Here is an 8,272-nt window from a genome sequence, read left to right as displayed (position 1 = left end):
TTGGTAGAGCATGGCGCTGACAATGCTTAGGTTGTGGGTTTGATTCCTGCCAGGCAGGACGTTGGTGTTAGCATGCCTACTCTTGCGATAAGTGCTATGGGATCTTTAACGACTCGGGAGTCGGGACCTCAGTTTAACGTCTCATCTGAAGGATGATCTGGTGAATGTGTATACTGTAACTACATGTTGTGTTTTCTCCACTATCCCTCTCTCTCCATTTCTTTCTTTCCCAGTTTTCCCTTTATCCACCAATCAAGCCCTTTGCTTAGAAGCAAGGCCTCCTCTCTCCCTGCTGTCCCTGGGTCTTCTGGTCTTTTGTGCCCTGGGTGCGCAAACTCAGGGTGTTCGACATTCACACCAGTGACCAGGGAGGTGACCCCAAGCCCTTACGTGAAGGCGTGGTGCGGTTCCTCCTTCAGTGGGGTGTTGTAGGTCACAGAGGACGATGCTGACCCCTGGTGGAGTATGGGGTTCATGTCATGTTACAATGCAAGAGACAACCTGACATTAGGGTGTAGGCCTCTGATGTGAGTTAGGACAGCTATTATTATATTATTATTTTTTGCATCCATTTGTATAGCCTCAGATATCTCTCCAAACCTCCTCCTTATTCTCAACATGTGTTCTTTACTTCATCCAACTCGGTCTGTTTCTTTCCATGTTTCTTTTTGATTCTCTCAATCTTTAACACGCCCATCAACAAAGTATGTACAAAACATATATTTCACGCTCCTTTCTCCCTCCCCCCACACTTCTCCACCTCCCACCTTGTCATGTTTGTGCTCAGATATCACTGAATGTGGCTTGTACGGTAAATGTGTATCCTTACGTACCGTGTTGGTTATATGTGGTTATTTGGGTTGAAGTAGGCCTATTGGTTGGTATTGTGTGTTGTGTTGTGTTTTTGTCTCCCCTTTGTCATCAGATGCATGCTTGGTTCCAGTCCCATCATTCCACACCTGATCCTGATCATCAATCAACTTGTTCCTTCACTATAAATACCTCTGTGTCCTTAGTTCTTCCTCTCTCTGTATTGTTTGAGCTGTGGCAGGGCTCTGGTGGGTAGAGATCTTGTTTGGTTTTGGTTTCTTCTTTGTCTTGTTAATTTCACTTGTTATATTACTTGTACATTATGATTTGATGGTACTTTGGGTTGTGTTCTGTATTCTGTTTGTTAATCTTTTGTGTTTATTTGTGCACACAGGGGCAGATGACTAGTTGAGATACCCTGGGTTTACATCTTGCACACATGTAGGATTTACCTGCTGTCTAGCTCCCCAGTTTAGAGTGAGCACCACCCACTGTATTTGAGGTTCCTAGCCTCCTGTAAGGGGAGGGTGGGATTATTTTTGGATTATCACTTTTGTTTGGTGCCAGTGTTAGTCGTCTCTGTTCCCTGTGTTGCTTTATCAATAGATATTCATTATTACATTTTGAGTGTTCTGGGTTGTGTGACTGCACCCTCACTTGTCCATCCTGTTGCTTGATGTTGCGCTCTGCTACCCCTATTCACCACCAGGGGGCGTAACAATCCTGCTCTTTGTGCTAGATGTCTTCCCCTTTATGCTTTTGATATGAGCAGATGACAGACGACCTCATCTCTGTTTCTCACCCAAATTACATGTATGTTCTCTCTCTCTCCCTCCCTCTCTCTCTCACCATTTGTGATTCGGTCTGGTCAATAAGGCAGCAAGTCGGCAGCCGATTTAATGTTCAGACTTATTTAGAAAAATAATAATTGTGTTGTGATTTTCAACAACGTTGACTTATTTCCGTCCAAACATTTTGATTTGATTGCTGACTTTCTCTCATCCCATCCACAGACTGATCCCAGTGCGAGACATGGCCTCCTCTTCTCTCTCCCTGTCCTTGCTGTTCCTAGGAGCCCTGACCCTGGTCACCGCAGAGTTCACTCTGTACAACCTTCGTGCCAGTGACCTTCCGGGTCATCTCTTCGGCACCACAGACGGCTACGTCAAGGCGTTCATTGGTCCCTCATACCTGGGGGAGACAGAGGTGCGGAAAGACAACACTTATCCCTGGTGGTCAGAGAAGTTTACCTACTTCAATGCCGAGCAGAACCACGTCCTGAGGATGGAGGTGCACGACAGCGACTTATTCTACGATGATCTTCTAGGGACCTGCCAGAGACAGATCAAGAACGGGACCCACGAGCACTCCTGCGACCTTAAAAAGCAGGGGACCCTTCATTACACCTACACTCTTGTTGACTAACCGCTAGTTACAGTGCAACAACCTCGGTGACAGGTGTAATGCATTATGATAGTCATAGTACACCAAGAGACTTGTCATACGTGCATATACTGTACTCTTATATTGTCTCACTATCATTTCATTATGGTCCTGAGTTATCAGCCATTTTGACTGCGTTTGCACACCTGTGTTCCTTGTTCCAGCTCTGTATCTCATTGGCATCCTCACCCTGTCACTCTGTTCTCACATCCTTATGGCTCCAATGAAATAAAATGTGCTTCACTGCACAATTGTCTCAGTCAGACTCTCTATTATATGTATTGTATGCCAAGATAAACAGTCGATGCTCAGTTAGTGTGCTAGATTTGATCCAAAATGTATAGTTTGAGCAAATAGTTGCTTCGCAGAACAGTCGACTACCCTCGAGTCTCTCTGGAGGTCCATCACTACAACAAACAACAGTTTAAAGCGTGGCGCAAGAGTCTCAGTGACAACTATACCCAGGTCATTGCCAACCTGAGATGGCATCTGGACTGGCAGCAGGATGTGAAGAACAATGAGCGTGTGGTCAATGACTGGCTTATGACATGATGTTCATAATATGAATGAATGAATGAATGAATGAATGAATGGACTTTATTGTCATTGCTACAGTACAGGTACCAAACAACGAAATTTAGGAGGGGTGGCTCCCCTGGTGTTAGGAAAGGAAAAAAATAAAAACTTTTAAAAAAATCACAAGAAGGGAAGGAGCTGGTTTACATAAATAAAGGCTATGTACACAATCCACTGTACTATACTGTACAGATAGACGACTAGGGTTGTCATATTGCACAATAGTATTGTTTCACGTTATTTAAAGTGTCACAGTTTGCAGGCTTGAAATGTACATGTTTGTGCCTCAGCACTACACCTGATTTTTTTCAGTCCAGCAGCTGCCATACAATCCGTCCAGACTGTCCAGGGCCCAGAACTTAGGTCTTTGCTGTGTTCAGGGCCTGGACGGCCCTGTGGTAGAAGCTGTTCTTCAGTCTGTTTGTCTTAGCGGCCAGGGTCCTGAATCGCCTTTTCGAGGGCAGCCTGGTAAAGTGTACGTGCCCAGGGTGGGTCGGGTCCCTGGAGATCTTGGAGGCCTTCCTGAGACAGCGTGTGTTGTACAGCTCTTCCAGAGAGGGGAGGGGGGCGCCGGTGATCTTCTGTGCTGTTCTCACGACTCTCTGTAGCGCATTTCTCTCCGCTGTTGTGCAGCTGGAGAACCAGTTACAGATGCCGTAGGTGAGGTTGCTCTCCACTGCGCCGCGGTAAAAGGTCACCAGTATCTCCTGCTTGCTGTGTTCCTTCCTGAGGCATCTCAGGGTGTCTAGCCGCTGTTGTGCCCTCTTGATGGTGCCTTTTGTGTTGTCCTTCCAGGTCAGGTCATCCCGCATGTGATGTCCCAGGAATCGGAGGGTTGAGACTCTCTCCACGCTCTCTCCGTCGATGAGCAGGGGCTGGATCTCGGACTTTTCCTCCTGAAGTCTACGATGATTTCCTGGGTCTTTGACTTGTTCAGCAGCAGGTTGTTAACCTTGCACAGCTTGCTCAGTTGCTCTACCTCATCCCTGTACGCCGCCTCGTCCCCCCCCGAGATACATCCCACCACGGTGGTGTCGTCTGCAAACTTTACGATGTAGTTGCTGGGGTGGACGGGGGTGAAGTCGTAGGTGTAGAGGTTGTAGAGGATGGGGTTTAGCACGCAGCCCTGGGGGGACCCAGTGCTGAGGCTGAGGGCTGTGGAGGTGTGGGGGCCCACCCGCACCCTCTGGGGGCGGTCGGTCAGGAAGTCCTTGATCCACGCACATATAGAGTGTGATAGACCCAGGTCTAGTAGTTTGGTCACTAGCCTGACTGGAAGGATGGTGTTGAAGGCGGAGCTGAAGTCCACGAAGAGCAGTCTCGCGTAGCTGTTTCCCCTCTCCAGGTGGAATAGAGTGGCGTGGAAAGTCGTCGCGATGGCGTCCTCTGTGGACCTGTGGGCTCTGTAGGCGAACTGGTATGGATCCAGGTTGGGCGGGAGGCGTGTGAGTATGTGGGCCCGGACTAGTTTCTCGAAGCACTTCATGATGATTGGTGTGAGTGCCACCGGGCGGTAGTCGTTTAGGCAGCTCACCGTGCTTTTCTTCGGGACTGGGATGATAGTTGAGGTTTTCAGGCAGGGTGGGACGGTGGCCTGGGACAGGGACTGGTTAAAGATGTTGGTGAAAACCCCGGCCAGCTGGTCGGCGCAGTCTCTCAGCACCCGTCCCAGGACGCCATCCGGCCCCGAGGCTTTCCTGGGGTCCACCGCCTTCAGTACGCGTCTCACTTCATGCTCTGTGAGGGTGAGGCTGCTGAGAGCTGGAGAGAGTGGTGTTTGTGTTGCGGTTACCTCCGTTCGCCCCTCGTCGAACCAGGCGTAGAAGGTGTTCAGCTTTCCCGCCAGCAGGGGGTCGTCCTCTGCGGCTGTGAGCCTGTTGGCTCTGAAGTTTGTCATCTGCTGAACCCCCTGCCACATCCGCCGGGAGTCGTTGCTCTGGAGGCATTCCTCAATCTTCTCTCTGTGCTCTGCCTTGGCCGCTTTGATTCCGCGCTTTAGGTTGGCCCTGGTGGAGCTGTACAGCGGTGTGTTCTTCCCTGCGAAGAAGGCGTTGTCCCTCTCGTTGATCAGTTTTTGGACCTTCCCAGTCATCCATGGCTTCGTGTTGGGGTAGACCCGGACCCGTTTGTCCACGGTGACTGAGTTGGTGCAGTTCACTATGTGGTTCAGAACCGACGACGTGTACTGTTCCAGGTCCTCATGCTCATATTCCTGCCATAGGGTGTCATTTAGGCAGATCTGCAGTGGAGCGGACCCTTCTGGCCAGGTTCTGACAGTCTTAGTGGTGATGGGAGCACTTTTCCCCATGGTAGTGTATGCAGGGATCAGGAGGATTGACACATGGTCAGACATGCCTAGGTGAGCTAGCGGACTAGCCTTGTAAGCACGTTTGATGTTGGTGTATACCTTGTCCAGTGTTTTTATAATAATGAATTGGATTTACACACTGCTTTTCCAGACGCTCAAGGTTTACGTTATGGAGAACTAACTTCATCCATTGTGTAGCACCCAACCCACCTGCCGCAACGGGATCCAGATAGCTCGCCACACATTAGCTATCACAGTGGAAAGATGAGCAGTGAATTGTGCTAATCCAGATGATCTCAGGAAAATCTCCAGATATCAGTGCTTTAAGTGTCCTGTCTGTATTGTAAATGATTGAATGTTGACATGACTTTCCAATCCGTCAGGCCATGAGCAATTAGTCAGAACTCTGGAAAACCCAACAGACTGAAGCGGGCCTCATATTGAGTCATATTCTTTTTATTGTAGTGGTACAAAGTTAATAAGTTATTTTTGTAGCCTATGAAGACCAAAATAAAATAAAAAGTTTAACATGTAGTTCCTCATGTTCCTTTTCTCAGTTTCCTCAGCCATAGGAAAGATGACTCTTAACAGTAACCATTGAATAGTTGCTCTGGACAGCTGTCTATGCTATTTAGCTAACTAATTATTTAAAGACTTACAGTACAGTAAACTTTTTTATATTTTTTTGTTTATGGTCCCAACTGAGCCATCTTATATTGTGGACAGTGAGATTTTCTTTCTTGTTCTATTGTCATTCACTTATATGATGAAACAGTCATCATGTTCTAGTCTGAGTCATGATAAATGAGAAAGTCACTAATCAACACTGGGTCTAAATTAGTGAATGTAGGTGTTGGTAGGAGTGTGTGGAGAACTTTGACATGGCTGTAGATGAGTTGACATAGTATATTGTCAGCATCACTGATATATTTAACTCAGTGTATCATAGGTCAGTGTTCCATGTCGCTGTCTCTTCCCCCTCAGCACCTGCAGTAGGTCCCAGCTGTAGCAGTGCAGTCACTGTGCAGTCTGACTGAGGGAGGTTTTTGTACGGCTCTGTATTACTGTGTGAACACCCAGACACTGTTTGGGTAGTGTAAACTCTGACAGTAGTAATCTCCTGCATCTTCAGCCTGGACTCCACTGATGGTCAGAGTGAAGTCACTCGCAGATCCACTGCCACTGAATCTAGATGGAGTCCCAGACTGAAGTCGAACAGCGATATCAATGAGGAGTTTAGGAGCTTCTCCTGCTCTCTGTTGGTACCAGCTTAAATACTCATTACTATCTTTATACACAGCACTGCTGACTTTACAGCTGAGACTGATTGACTGTCCCACTGACACTGCTTTCACTGCAGGACTCTGAGCTAGAACAAACTGTCCAGTGGATCCTGCAACACAAATGAAGGTGTTACATGTAAATGGAGCCCAAGGCTTTATCACCATTGGTGCAGTACTACTATAAAGTATATCAATGTGCAAGTACATGTGTTTGGTATTCATCACTTCTCACCTTGAATCCAGAGGGCAAAAGTCCAGATGAAGATGGTGATAGAAGTCATGGTTGTTGTGGGTTCTGTTGCACTGAAGGACGAATGTCAGTCATGAAGTGTTGAACTCACAGGGCTGTTAGCACTTATAGAGCAGTAAGTCAGATGCAAGTATTATGCAAATGATAGTTTCAAGTCTATGTCAGCAGCTGGGGATATTCCCTTGAGAGTGTTTAACTATACAGTGGGCTTGACCCCACCAGGGAGGGTCTTTAGGAAGCAGAGGAAGTTAACAAGTAGAGGTATTTGGGTAAGAGGTATTTTTATTCATACAATAGCTGTATGAGTAGCTGATGTAACAGCCAATGGGGATCTCAAGAGACTAATCCATCTGTTTTCCTCTAGTGGTCAGTTTGCCATGATGCTGATGACTATTCGTGACGTTAGAATTATAAGGTTCTATCTCAATTTTTGTCAAAATTGAGTTTTTTTTACATAATCTGATCCATTAGGTGTTTATTAATGCCTGTGTGGTGTTATTTTTTTTTTTAAAGAAGTTGACATTTTTGAGTTAGTAACTAATAAAATACAAAGGTTCCATTTCACAGAACATAATGGAATGTAAAAACTGTGACGCTCAATATCTCTGAACTACCCTAAACGGAGATAGAACCTTATAATTCTAAGCTCACGTATTTACATTTACCATTGAATAGATGCTTAGGACAACTATTGTGGACATTGAGATGTTCCTTCTTGTTCTATTGTCATTAACTAATGTGATGATGACAGCTCCAAGTTCTAGTCTGAGAAATGAGATAAATAAGAAAGTCACTAATCAACACTGGGTCTAAATATTAGAGTGGAAAGTACAAATGGACAGATTAGTAAAGCTATACCCAGCACACTATATTTACTGTACCATCACACACAGACACACATCATTTGCTATTTTAAATTGCAGTCTAATTATTGAATGTAGGTGTTGGCAAGAGTGTGTATGTGCTTCCACTTTTCAAATCAACGTCTTATTGTATTTCCACCGACTTTAAAACACTTCAGGAGAGCTTTGACATGAGTGTAGATGAGTTGACATAGTGTATTGTCAGCATCACTGATATATTTAGCTCAGTTTATCATAAATCAGTGTTCCATGTCGCTGTCTCTTCCCCCTCAGCACCTGCAGTAGGTCCCAGCTGACTGTGCAGTCTGACTGAGGGAGGTTTTTGTACGGCGTTGAATCACTGTGTGAACACCCAGACACTGTTTAGGTAGTGTTGACTCTGACAGTAGTAATCTCCTGCGTCTTCAGCCTGGACTCCACTGATGGTCAGAGTGAAGTCACTCCTAGATCCACTGCCACTGAATCTAGATGGAGTCCCAGACTGAAGTTGATTAGCCCTATAAATGAGGAGTTTAGGAGTTTCTCCTGCTCTATGTTGGTACCAAGCTAGATAATCATTGTTATGCACAATACTGCTGGTTTTACAGGTCATCAACACTGTGTTCCCTGGTAGAACAGCTTTCACTGCAGGAGTCTGGGTCACCGTGACCTGCCCTCTGGATTCTGTAAAAATCATGACATTACCAGGACATTAGACCACATTTATGTATAGATTATGTTATTCCAAAAGGAAATGTTA

This window comes from Nansenia antarctica (assembly GCF_963989245.1).
Source record: "Nansenia antarctica genome assembly, chromosome: 5".
Taxonomy (NCBI): domain Eukaryota; kingdom Metazoa; phylum Chordata; class Actinopteri; order Argentiniformes; family Microstomatidae; genus Nansenia; species Nansenia antarctica.
This window is presented reverse-complemented; position numbering follows the sequence as displayed.